The sequence below is a fragment of the Ranitomeya imitator genome, chromosome 2, assembly GCF_032444005.1.
Source record: "Ranitomeya imitator isolate aRanImi1 chromosome 2, aRanImi1.pri, whole genome shotgun sequence".
NCBI classification, from domain to species: domain Eukaryota; kingdom Metazoa; phylum Chordata; class Amphibia; order Anura; family Dendrobatidae; genus Ranitomeya; species Ranitomeya imitator.
Window position 1 is genome coordinate 274,143,183 of NC_091283.1, and position 14,763 is coordinate 274,157,945.

A 14,763-nucleotide genomic window follows, 5' to 3' on the forward strand; every position below is an offset into this window, starting at 1 on the left:
CCTGTCATGTACTGACCTGTACAGTACTGCGGATACCGGGCGCCGATCACCACAAGTCACAGCGGCTTCTCCGCAGCGGGCAATTGTACGCTGACACAAATTACTGGATTATTCTCCCATAGTATGAGGTCCCCCGCGCACACACTGAGTCCCCCTCACAGTATGAGACCCCCGCATAGTATGAGGCCCCCACAAAGTATGTCACTGGAACATGACAACAGGCTGTAACGACTTGCCAAGTGTTGGGACCAGGGGCTTCTCTGTCCATAATGATAGAGGCGCCCTAGCTCGCCCTGTTCCCCGGATTACTTCTGATGGTGAAGATGTCGGGGCCACCTACCTTGCCTTAGTTCCTGAATCCGTCCTCAGGCTGTACCCTTCCCCCACCCAGGGAAGAGGGGTGTCGGGATTCGAAGCCAGCAGCTTTTCCTTCTCAGCTCGCTGGACAGTTCCTTGCTAACCTAGATACTGGTACCTGTGTTGTTTCTGATTGTCTCCACCCTGGATTCCTGATTGAACACACTACTCAAACCTGGCATTGCCACTCCCTTTCTTGTGAGACTATTGAGCTACCAGCCTCTAGTCAAGCTTCCTTTCACCTGCAGCTTAATTCCAAGATTATACTGTTGCCTCCGTATATCGACTCTTTGGCTAGCCCTGACTTTGCTACCTGTTGGTGCTGCCCCTAGTGGTTGCAATACGACTACTCCAATCAGGTCAGTCCATAACAAGGGGCGTAGTAGTGTACTGTAATTCACCAAGCAGACTAACAAGGTAATATGAACAGATGTAAGAAGAAGGACCGGGGGTACCATTCTTGCGCCGTTTCCGGAACTGTCTGGACTGTCACCTTTGTTGGGGGGAAAGCTTGGAGACCCGGACCGACCTTTGCACTCGAGCAGGGGGGCGTGGCTAGGATAAAAAAGGCAAAGCGCGTGAAAAGGCAGTCAGACTTGGCGGGAGAAAGCAGCACGCAGCAAGGGAAGTTCGGTGCTCCGTCCTTTTAGCACCGTGACAATGGTCCGCGCTGTAATGTCCCTGCTGCCACTTACAAAGACTGTGACCAGAGAACTGTATTTTGCCCGCTGACTCCTGATGCTCAAGGTACCCAACGCTATGGGTCAGCAAATAGTGCACGCGTGCCGCCTAAAGAACACAGGACCCCGTGCAAGACATTTCGGACTCATCACCGACAGGAACCGGATCATCAACGTCTGCAAGATGACACCGTATTCATCACGTGCTGACCCAAGTCAGCACCACCGTTAGTAAATAAATTAAACAACCCGGCACTCAATATTTCACCGCTAACAGAATTTATTGATCCCAATGAATAACAAAAGACGTTTCGGTCCCAACCCGGGGCCTTCCTCAGTAACTGTAAAAATGCATACAGACATACAGGTCCTTCTCAAAAAATTAGCATATAGTGTTAAATTTCATTATTTACCATAATGTAATGATTACAATTAAACTTTCATATATTATAGATTCATTATCCACCAACTGAAATTTGTCAGGTCTTTTATTGTTTAAATACTGATGATTTTGGCATACAACTCCTGATAACCCACAAAACCTGTCTCAATAAATTAGCATATCAAGAAAAGGTTCTCTAAACGACCTATTACCCTAATCTTCTGAATCAACTAATTAACTCTAAACACATGCAAAAGATACCTGAGGCTTTTATAAACTCCCTGCCTGGTTCATTACTCAAAACCCCCATCATGGGTAAGACTAGCGACCTGACAGATGTCAAGAAGGCCATCATTGACACCCTCAAGCAAGAGGGTAAGACCCAGAAAGAAATTTCTCAACAAATAGGCTGTTCCCAGAGTGCTGTATCAAGGCACCTCAATGGTAAGTCTGTTGGAAGGAAACAATGTGGCAGAAAACGCTGTACAACGAGAAGAGGAGACCGGACCCTGAGGAAGATTGTGGAGAAGGACCGATTCCAGACCTTGGGGAACCTGAGGAAGCAGTGGACTGAGTCTGGTGTGGAAACATCCAGAGCCACCGTGCACAGGCGTGTGCAGGAAATGGGCTACAGAGAAGCAGCACTGGACTGTTGCTAAGTGGTCCCAAGTACTTTTTTCTGATGAAAGCAAATTTTGCATGTCATTCGGAAATCAAGGTGCCAGAGTCTGGAGAAAGACTGGGGAGAAGGAAATGCCAAAATGCCTGAAGTCCAGTGTCAAGTACCCACAGTCTGTGATGGTGTGGGGTGCCATGTCAGCTGCTGGTGTTGGTCCACTGTGTTTCATCAAGGGCAGGGTCAATGCAGCTAGCTATCAGGAGATTTTGGAGCACTTCATGCTTCCATCGGCTGAAATGCTTTATGGAGATGAAGATTTCATTTTTCAGCACGACCTGGCACCTGCTCACAGTGCCAAAACCACTGGTAAATGGTTTACTGACCATGGTATTACTGTGCTCAATTGGCCTGCCAACTCTCCTGACCTGAACCCCATAGAGAATCTGTGGGATATTGTGAAGAGAAAGTTGAGAGACGCAAGACCCAACACTCTGGATGAGCTTAAGGCCGCTATTGAAGCATCCTGGGCCTCCATAACATCTCAGCAGTGTCACAGGCTGATTGCCTCCATGCCACGCCGCATTGAAGCAGTCATTTCTGCCAAAGGATTCCCGACCAAGTATTGAGTGCATAACTGAACATTATTATTTGATGTTTTTTTTGTTTGTTATTAAAAAACACTTTTATTTGATTGGATGGGTGAAATATGCGAATTTATTGAGACAGGTTTTTTGGGTTATCAGGAGTTGTATGCCAAAATCATCAGTATTAAAACAATAAAAGACCTGACAAATTTCAGTTGGTGGATAATGAATCTATAATATATGAAAGTTTAATTGTAATCATTACATTATGGTAAATAATGAAATTTAACACTATATGCTAATTTTTTGAGAAGGACCTGTATACAGTATATCAAAATTTCATAAATGGGGAAAAAAATTATCAAAGGAAAACATGGAAAAAAAACAAAGGTATATACAAGAGAATACCACGGGATATACTCATGAACAACTTATGATGAGCAAGGGGAGGTAGGCTCCTTTTTATCTTGGTGGGAGAGACCCAGTCGGCGTGCAGTTCCGGTTTCCAGTAAGTGAATCGGACTGTACTGCGCATGTGCGGAAGTGACGCATGAGTGGGCGTGTTGCTCAATGCGTTCCACCGCTGGGAGGAGATGCGTTCCACTCATAGAGAGTGATGGAGCTATGCCTGTACTGGAACGGGGGGCGTAATATGGGCGTATGTCCGTGGTGGGGTGTTATGAATTTGAATTAAATAGCAAATATGGAACGGATGAGGTCACTGGTGACTAACTGAGTTGGAGATATGTATAGGCACAGGGGAGCGAAAGAAGGGGAAAGAAAAGGAGGGTATGACTACGTACTATGTACCAGGGTGCACTTATCAGTTGGAGAGGTGACGTAGATTGGTTCCTGACGGACACTTAGGTGCAGTGGAGAGATGCTAAACGTGCAGATCTATATTCGTGCTCAGCGGTGTCCGTAGGTCAATAAAGACGACTCTGGAGGGATAGAGAAAAAAAGAATTAGTCCCTGAGAATAACATTATACATGAATGCTTATATAAAAGCCATCAGGCCATAATCCTTATTGAGATGTATGTATGGATCCAGAACGCTTCCCGTTTTTTCAATAATGTTGACCTATTGCCACCTCTCCTAAGTGGTGGAACTGAATCAATCACCTGGTACCTGAGCTGCGATACCGAGTGCCCTTGGGAATGAAAATGGTTTGGGATTGGGAGTAACAGGTTTTTGCACCGGATTGTAGACTTGTGTTTAGAAATCCTGTCTTTCACTGCATAGTTTCACCAATATAGAGAAGACCACATGGACATTTTATCATGTATACTACAAAAGATGATTCGCACGTGAAAAAATCTCTTAATATGAAATATCTTACCAGACCTGGGCTGACGAAAAGTGCTGCCTTTCTGAATATTGTTACTTTGGGCACAATGTAGACAGGGAAATGTGCCTGTCTTGGGTTTAGTATTGTGAATTCTGTTGTCGGGCTCCCTCCTGTGGTCATGAATGGTACTTCGGCTGGTTCTGTCCCTGGACTTCCTCTGGTGGGTGTTTCTGAGTTTCACAGGTGACGAGGTTAATTCGTTAGCTGCTGCTCTATTTAACTATTTAACCAGGGATTCAAGCTTCAGGAGGCTAATTTGCATATTCCAGGTGCCTTCTGGGAGAAGCGAAGTCTCCCTAAGCTAGAAGATCGTTGGGTACAGCCGGGACCAGCTGCTTCGAAAGCATCACCAAACCAGGGATTCAAGCTTCAGGAGGCTAATTTGCATATTCCAGGTGCCTTCTGGGAGAAGCGAAGTCTCCCTAAGCTAGAAGATCGTTGGGTACAGCCGGGACCAGCTGCTTCGAAAGCATCACCAAACCAGGGATTCAAGCTTCAGGAGGCTAATTTTTGCCTGTAGGACATTATTGCAAGAGAGCTTGGCTGAGTAGATTACACAAGAAGGAAAACACACAGCAAGTCAGCAGGATCTAGGAGCAACATGGCAGATGTGACAACCTACATGGTGAGCTGCAGCATGTGCTACATGTTCACAGATCGACCAGAAGAAGAATCCAATTTCACCTGTCAGAAGTGTAGACTAGTGGCCCTTTTAGAAGAAAAGGTGCGGGGTCTGGAAGAAAGAATAGCAACTTTGAAACTCATCAAAGAGAATGAAGACTTTCTAGACAGAACAGAAACATCTCTACTGGTCACAGAAGGTGCAAAAAGTGTCAGAGAACCTCCAATAGCAGATGAGTGGAAGCATGTGACCAAAAGAAGCAAGAAGACCATGGAGAAATCACCAACCACACAACTGAAGAACCGATATCAAATCTTTGTAGAGGATGAAGATGGCACACCTAAGAATGAAGCAATACCAGCAAGCAAAAAAGAAAAGGGCACACAGCAACAAGTGACAGCAAAAAGTACAGCCAAGAAGCAACGAAGAGTGGTGGTGGTGGGAGACTCACTACTGAGAGGCACCGAAGCAGCCATCTGCAGACCGGACATAACTGCAAGAGAAGTATGCTGCCTTCCAGGTGCGATGATCAAGGATGTGACCGATAGGATACCAAAGCTCTTCAGCTCCAAGGACGTCCACCCATTTCTTCTGATACATGTTGGCACCAATGACACGGCAAGGAAGGACCTACCGACAATCTGCAAGGACTTTGAAGAGTTGGGGAAGAAAGTAAAGGAACTGGATGCACAGGTAGTTTTTTCTTCTATCCTTCCAGTAGACGGGCATGGCACCAGGAGATGGAACAGGATCCTTGATGCAAACAACTGGCTAAGACGATGGTGCAGACAACAAGGATTTGGATTCCTGGACCACGGTGTGAATTACTGGTATGATGGACTCCTCGCCAGAGACGGACTACACCTCAACAAACCTGGGAAACACACATTCGCCAGAAGACTCGCTACACTCATCAGGAGGGCGTTAAACTAGAAGAAGAGGGGACGGGAAGAAAAACATTAGACTCGAACAAAGACGACCCAGGAAAACATACTCAGAAGGGAGGTAAGAACATTTCTAAAACAATCCACAGTGAGGAGATTGGAACAAAACAAAATCCTCTAAACTGCATGCTCGCAAACGCCAGAAGCCTGACAAACAAGATGGAAGAACTAGAAGCAGAAATATCTACAGGTAACTTTGACATAGTGGGAATAACCGAGACATGGTTAGATGAAAGCTATGACTGGGCAGTTAACTTACAGGGTTACAGTCTGTTTAGAAAGGATCGTAAAAATCGGAGAGGAGGAGGGGTTTGTCTCTATGTAAAGTCTTGTCTAAAGTCCACTTTAAGGGAGGATATTAGCGAAGGGAATGAGGATGTCGAGTCCATATGGGTTGAAATTCATGGAGGGAAAAATGGTAACAAAATTCTCATTGGGGTCTGTTACAAACCCCCAAATATAACAGAAAGCATGGAAAGTCTACTTCTAAAGCAGATAGATGAAGCTGCAACCCATAATGAGGTCCTGGTTATGGGGGACTTTAACTACCCGGATATTAACTGGGAAACAGAAACCTGTGAAACCCATAAAGGCAACAGGTTTTTGCTAATAACCAAGAAAAATTATCTTTCACAATTGGTGCAGAATCCAACCAGAGGAGCAGCACTTTTAGACTTAATACTATCTAATAGACCTGACAGAATAACAAATCTGCAGGTGGTTGGGCATTTAGGAAATAGCGACCACAATATTGTGCAGTTTCACCTGTCTTTCACTAGGGGGACTTGTCAGGGAGTCACAAAAACATTGAACTTTAGGAAGGCAAAGTTTGAACAGCTTAGAGATGCCCTTAATCTGGTAGACTGGGACAATATCCTCAGAAATGAGAATACAGATAATAAATGGGAAATGTTTAAGAACATCCTAAATAGGCAGTGTAAGCGGTTTATACCTTGTGGGAATAAAAGGACTAGAAATAGGAAAAACCCAATGTGGCTAAACAAAGAAGTAAGACAGGCAATTAACAGTAAAAAGAAAGCATTTGCACTACTAAAGCAGGATGGCACCATTGAAGCTCTAAAAAACTATAGGGAGAAAAATACTTTATCTAAAAAACTAATTAAAGCTGCCAAAAAGGAAACAGAGAAGCACATTGCTAAGGAGAGTAAAACTAATCCCAAACTGTTCTTCAACTATATCAATAGTAAAAGAATAAAAACTGAAAATGTAGGCCCCTTAAAAAATAGTGAGGAAAGAATGGTTGTAGATGACGAGGAAAAAGCTAACATATTAAACACCTTCTTCTCCACGGTATTCACGGTGGAAAATGAAATGCTAGGTGAAATCCTAAGAAACAATGAAAACCCTATATTAAGGGTCACCAATCTAACCCAAGAAGAGGTGCGAAACCGGCTAAATAAGATTAAAATAGATAAATCTCCGGGTCCGGATGGCATACACCCACGAGTACTAAGAGAACTAAGTAATGTAATAGATAAACCATTATTTCTTATTTTTAGTGACTCTATAGCGACAGGGTCTGTTCCGCAGGACTGGCGCATAGCAAATGTGGTGCCAATATTCAAAAAGGGCTCTAAAAGTGAACCTGGAAATTATAGGCCAGTAAGTCTAACCTCTATTGTTGGTAAAATATTTGAAGGGTTTCTGAGGGATGTTATTCTGGATTATCTCAATGAGAATAACTGTTTAACTCCATATCAGCATGGGTTTATGAGAAATCGCTCCTGTCAAACCAATCTAATCAGTTTTTATGAAGAGGTAAGCTATAGACTGGACCACGGTGAGTCATTGGACGTGGTATATCTCGATTTTTCCAAAGCGTTTGATACCGTGCCGCACAAGAGGTTGGTACACAAAATGAGAATGCTTGGTCTGGGGGAAAATGTGTGTAAATGGGTTAGTAACTGGCTTAGTGATAGAAAGCAGAGGGTGGTTATAAATGGTATAGTCTCTAACTGGGTCGCTGTGACCAGTGGGGTACCACAGGGGTCAGTATTGGGACCTGTTCTCTTCAACATATTCATTAATGATCTGGTAGAAGGTTTACACAGTAAAATATCGATATTTGCAGATGATACAAAACTATGTAAAGCAGTTAATACAAGAGAAGATAGTATTCTGCTACAGATGGATCTGGATAAGTTGGAAACTTGGGCTGAAAGGTGGCAGATGAGGTTTAACAATGATAAATGTAAGGTTATACACATGGGAAGAGGGAATCAATATCACCATTACACACTGAACGGGAAACCACTGGGTAAATCTGACAGGGAGAAGGACTTGGGGATCCTAGTTAATGATAAACTTACCTGGAGCAGCCAGTGCCAGGCAGCAGCTGCCAAGGCAAACAGGATCATGGGGTGCATTAAAAGAGGTCTGGATACACATGATGAGAGCATTATACTGCCTCTGTACAAATCCCTAGTTAGACCGCACATGGAGTACTGTGTCCAGTTTTGGGCACCGGTGCTCAGGAAGGATATAATGGAACTAGAGAGAGTACAAAGGAGGGCAACAAAATTAATAAAGGGGATGGGAGAACTACAATACCCAGATAGATTAGCGAAATTAGGATTATTTAGTCTAGAAAAAAGACGACTGAGGGGCGATCTAATAACCATGTATAAGTATATAAGGGTACAATACAAATATCTCGCTGAGGATCTGTTTATACCAAGGAAGGTGACGGGCACAAGGGGGCATTCTTTGCGTCTGGAGGAGAGAAGGTTTTTCCACCAACATAGAAAAGGATTCTTTACTGTTAGGGCAGTGAGAATCTGGAATTGCTTGCCTGAGGAGGTGGTGATGGCGAACTCAGTCGAGGGGTTCAAGAGAGGCCTGGATGTCTTCCTGGAGCAGAACAATATTGTATCATACAATTATTAGGTTCTGTAGAAGGACGTAGATCTGGGTATTTATTATGATGGAATATAGGCTGAACTGGATGGACAAATGTCTTTTTTCGGCCTTACTAACTATGTTACTATGTTACTATGTAACTCCACTTAGATCTTTGCTCCATGCCATCTGTCAATGTTCCAGTATTGGTCTGTTCTCTCCTGGATCGTTCTTGTGACCTGTCTTCCCATCAGAAGCTAAGTTCCAGCTTGTATTTCTTTGGTTTGCTATTTTTCTGTCCAGCTTGCTATTTAATTTGTTGTCTTGCTTGCTGGAAGCTCTGGGACGCAGAGGGAGCGCCTCCGCACCGTGAGTCGGTGCGGAGGGTCTTTTTGCGCCCTCTGCGTGGTCTTTTTGTAGGTTTTTGTGCTGACCGCAAAGTAACCTTTCCTATCCTCGGTCTGTTCAGTAAGTCGGGCCTCACTTTGCTAAATCTATTTCATCTCTGTGTTTGTATTTTCATCTTTACTCACAGTCATTATATGTGGGGGGCTGCCTTTTCCTTTGGGGAATTTCTCTGAGGCAAGGTAGGCTTTATTTTTCTATCTTCAGGGCTAGCTAGTTTCTTAGGCTGTGCCGAGTTGCATAGGGAGCGTTAGGCGCAATCCACGGCTATTTCTAGTGTGTTTGATAGGTTTAGGGATTGCCGTCAGCAGAGTTCCCACGTCCCAGAGCTCGTCCTTATTATCAGTAACTATCAGGTCATTCCGTGTGCTCTTAGCCACCAGGTCCATTATTGTCCTGACCACCAGGTCATAACAGTACAGGTGGCCCAAAGTACTAATGCATCTCAATAGAGGGATAAGAGAAGTTCTGAGACCATTTTTTTTTCTTTGCAGTGTGTTTTGTCTCTATTTTCCCCTTTACCGCTGGGTGGTTCAGGACACTGGTGTAAACATGGACATTCAAGGTCTGTCCTCTTGGATGGATAATCTCACTACAAGGATACAAAACATTCAAGATTTTGTGGTTCAGAATCCGATGTCAGAGCCTAGGATTCCAATTCCTGATTTGTTTTTTGGTGATAGATCTAAGTTCTTGAATTTCAAAAATAATTGTAAATTGTTTCTTGCCTTGAAACCTCGCTCCTCAGGTGACCCTGTTCAACAAGTAAAGATCATTATTTCTTTGTTACGTGGTGACCCTCAAGACTGGGCATTTTCCCTTGCGCCAGGAGATCCGGCATTGCGTGATGTTGATGCGTTTTTCCTGGCGCTTGGATTGCTTTATGACGAACCTAATTCAGTGGATCAGGCAGAGAAAATCTTGCTGGCTCTGTGTCAGGGTCAGGATGAAGCGGAGATATATTGTCAGAAGTTTAGAAAGTGATCTGTGCTCACTCAGTGGAATGAATGTGCCCTGGCAGCAATCTTCAGAAAGGGTCTCTCTGAAACCCTTAAGGATGTCATGGTGGGGTTTCCCATGCCTGCTGGTCTGAATGAGTCTATGTCCTTGGCCATTCAGATCGATCGACGCTTGCGTGAGCGTAAAGCTGTGCATCATTTCGCTCATCCTGGTCGGCCTGGGGGCTCTGGTGAGGGTTCGGTGACCCCTCCTCAAGGGTGGGGGGGTACTGTTGTGAATTCTGTTGTCGGGCTCCCTCCTGTGGTCATGAATGGTACTTCGGCTGGTTCTGTCCATGGACTTCCTCTGGTGGGTGTTTCTGAGTTTCACAGGTGACGAGGTTAATTCGTTAGCTGCTGCTCAATTTAACTCCACTTAGATCTTTGCTCCATGCCACCTGTCAATGTTCCAGTATTGGTCTGTTCTCTCCTGGATCGTTCTTGTGACCTGTCTTCCCATCAGAAGCTAAGTTCCAGCTTGTATTTCTTTGGTTTGCTATTTTTCTGTCCAGCTTGCTATTTAATTTGTTGTCTTGCTTGCTGGAAGCTCTGGGACGCAGAGGGAGCGCCTCCGCACCGTGAGTCGGTGCGGAGGGTCTTTTTGCGCCCTCTGCGTGGTCTTTTTGTAGGTTTTTGTGCTGACCGCAAAGTAACCTTTCCTATCCTCGGTCTGTTCAGTAAGTCGGGCCTCACTTTGCTAAATCTATTTCATCTCTGTGTTTGTATTTTCATCTTTACTCACAGTCATTATATGTGGGGGGCTGCCTTTTCCTTTGGGGAATTTCTCTGAGGCAAGGTAGGCTTTATTTTTCTATCTTCAGGGCTAGCTAGTTTCTTAGGCTGTGCCGAGTTGCATAGGGAGCGTTAGGCGCAATCCACGGCTATTTCTAGTGTGTTTGATAGGTTTAGGGATTGCGGTCAGCAGAGTTCCCACGTCCCAGAGCTCGTCCTTATTATCAGTAACTATCAGGTAATTCCGTGTGCTCTTAGCCACCAGGTCCATTATTGAACTGACCACCAGGTCATAACAGTTTAGATAAAAAGCGTTGGCTTTGGGGGATACCAGGGCCAATATCGTCCCTAACTAGATTGTCCCTGAGATTTGGCGGTCTTTTAAAGCAGGGTAAAAACGGTTCCCTGAATTCTGGCACATTAGGGTGAGCGGTAGCCAACAGATGCCAGTGTTTCCTTATAGATTTGTGCAAAATATATGAGGCAGGGTGGTAGAGATGGACAAATGGTATATGTTTGTCCGTGTTTCTGACAGATGTGATGGATGGAGGGTCTCTTGATTGTTCAAGGACATTGGGAGGGTAACCCCTCCACTCAAATTTGTTGGTTATGTCCTGAAGACGTTTGTTTCTCAGAGGGCCATCCGGAACAATACGCTTGACTCTTTGAAACTGAGATCTGGGGATAGAACGTTTGACTGGGGGGGATGGGAACTTTGAAAATGAAGTATACTGTTCTTGTCCGTAGGTTTAATATAGAGGTCTGTGGTCAAGAAGCCATCAGAGTCTTTAAGAACCATAGTGTCCAGGAAATTAATAGCGTGAAGATCATAATTCAGAGTGAATTTGATCTCTGGCCAGGCGTCATTGACCACAAAAAACTCTTGTAGGGACTCCAATGAGCCCCCCAAAAGCAAAAGATGTCATCAATATAACGTTTCCAGAGGGAAATGTTATTGATGTATAAGGGATGTTTATAAATGATAGATGATTCAAAATCAGACATGTAAGTGGTAGCATAAGGGGGCGCTACATTGGAGTCCATTGCGGTCCCCCGGGTCTGTAGGAAAAAAGTACTCTGAAAAAGGAAAAGGTTGTTATATAACACAGTTGTCAGGAGGTCCACACAGAGGTTAATTTGGTCGATGTCGACCGTTAGAACCTAAGACTCTGCAGTCAGGAAGCCGTCAGACTGATAAGTTTACTCTTAATGAACAGTTGTTATACTTTTTGCCCTCATTAACTCCCTCAGCACACCTATCGTGTTCATATCACCTGCCTCTACTTTCTCCTCCCTGCATGGAGTATACCCGTTTTAGTAAAATTAATTTTAACCCTTGCTCTGCCTCCTGTCTATTACTGCATCCCGCAACGTGCTCACACTTGGCGTTGTCGGCAGGATGCAGTCCAACAGCAGGGAGGTGGCAGACCAAGCAGTCAGGGGGGACCCAAGGTCCAGCATATCCCTGGAGGCAATGTTAAGTAACCTCCTGAAGTTTACTGGAAACAACACCATGCTACGGAGCTGGACTGAATGAATCCGAGGAATGATGAGGGTGCACCCCATGACTCCTGCATTAGAGGCAGAGGTTGCCATGATGGCTTTAGATAGAGAGGCGAGGGATTCTATTATGTTACACCCCCCTCGAGAGCTGGACACTTTTTTCCAGTATCTACAATACCTTATTAAATCACATGTAGACCCAACAGACGTAGGGGAGTTACACATGCATTTATTTTGCCGGGTGCAAAGGGAGGGGGAGACAGTGACCCAGTACATGAACGTGCTACAGGAGATCCACACCGCCATTACTAGAAAAGACATAGTACTGCGAGATCAATTGGCAACAGGCTTGCGAGACGTACTGCTGAAACAGGCCTTGCGTGAGCGCTTGAGGGTAGTGTTGAGCCACCTCCCTAGTGTTTGAGTTCGGTTCGTCGAACAGGGACGTGTTCGACGAAATGTTCGAACACCGTCGAACCCCATTGAAACCAATGGCAGGCAAACACAAACACATGGAAAACACATAGAAAACCCCTTAAAAGGTGTCCATAAGCTGACAAACTGCTCAGAAGACACAACAAACACATGGAAAAGTCACAACTACATATAGTCATGCGAAAAGAAAAGAGGTGGAGGAGTAATGGTACCTTCACACATAACGATATTGTTAACGATATCGTTGCTTTTTGTGACGTAGCAACGATATCGTTAATAAAATCGTTATGTGTGACAGCGACCAACGATCAGGCCCCTGCTGGGAGATCGTTGGTCGCTGAAGAAAGTCCAGAACTTTATTTCGTCGCTGGATCTCCCGTGGACATCGCTGGATCGGCGTGTGTGACACCGATCCAGCGATGTCTTCACTGGTAACCAGGGTAAACATCGGGTAACTAAGCGCAGGGCCGCGCGGTTACCATCCTAAAAGTAAAAAAAACAAACAGTACATACTTACCTAACGCTGTCTGTCCTCCAGCGCTGTGCTCTGCACTCCTCCTGCACTGGCTGTGAGCGTCGGTCAGCCGGAAAGCAGAGCGGTGACGTCACCGCTCTGATTTCCGGCCGCTGTGCAAAATCCTGTGGAATTTAAAAATACAGATTATGGCAATACAATACAACCTAATGCACGTGATAAATACTACGTTCTCTGGGCAAGGACCGGTCTTAAAAATGACAGAACGCGATGGTATTTGTAGCATCTGATCCTTGCTCCTGAACCACTGGGAACACGGCTCTCTTGACGTAGGTCCTTGTTGAAGCGGTCCTTCATCGAACGCCAACGTGTTTTGACTTTGCCCACTGTTTAAAAAAAAAAAAACTTTATGGTCAGAAAATGGACTTTTTGCTGTGCTCACACAACTGTGTGTGATGAGAGAAACTCCTAAGAGTTTCTTTCATCACACACAGTCGAGTGAGCACGGCCAAGGTCTCTGCTGCTTCACACTGCAGTGCAATACTTACCAAATGCAGTTCGGGCCCGTGTCGGGGCGTTGTCCCAGCCATCCCACATCGCTTGGGCCACCTCATTCCATAACCGCCGGATCGTGATGTTGTTCGAGTGCGGTGGAACCCGGCTGTCCCACAACGGACTCGCTCATGGACCAGGGTGATAAGGAGGTCATTATTTATCAGATCATCGTCCCGTTGTGAAACCTAAAAATTAAAGAAAGTCATTAAAGTTTGCTAAATTACATAAGGAAAAGAAAGAAAAAAGATGCTGAGAAATGGCATGAATAGGAAAGTCAACATACAAAAGGATTCCAGAAGAAAAAAGTAAAGAAATACGAGTGGAAAGAAAGGAAGATTCAAGAATATTACACTGAGGACAGTCAGCCTTGTATACATACCCGCTGCCGTCTTTCCACCGGACCTTGACTCCGCTGCTCCTGCCCTGTCTCTGCCGCAGTAGAAGAGCTCTAAAAAAAAGGAAAAATCAAATTGTCACATGTGTCGGTGTGACAGTGAATACTTAATCTGACGAGGCAAATACTCACCTCACTGACATGCTCCACTTCTGACTGTCCTGGCCGAAACTCCTCATCAGATGAAGAATCCGAAGAAGATATTCTGATGCATGTAGAAAGAAAGAAATGGCAGAAATTAGGACATGTAGAGACAGAAAATAGAAAATAAAGGCATTAGCTAGGATATACTCATATTGTTTAGGGTCTTGTTATCCTCCAAGACGTAGCCTGTCTGTGTCTCGTCTGCTTCAGAGTCTGGTGAGAAGTAACCTGCAACTGTCCACACCCTCCCTTTTATCACCGTGGGGGTGGGGGGCTTATCAGTGTCTAGACATGTTTTCTCAATTAAAACGTATGCATTCAAAAACGCAATCAAACGCATGTGCTTAAAAACGCATGCGTTTACATAGACAGCAATGCGTTTTTTTACGCAAACCTTGCGCAATCAACCGCATGCGTTTCCTGGCGGCAAATAGACGCCTCTAGAAATTACTACATGTTGCATTTCCGCGCCAAGCCGCAAACGACGAGACGCATGCGTCGTCAAATGCGGCAAAACGTGAACAAAAACACCGCATGCGTTTTTAATGTTAAATATAGGAATACACGACACATGCGTTTATATGCGGTACAAACGCTGCGGCAACAACCGCAAATGTGAAACCAGCCTAAAAGGAGGAGGAGACACATATATAGACATGCCATGCCCTTCTAAAATCAAGAAAGGCTGGAGTAAAACTGTAAACTCACTCTACCAACTCCCAGAC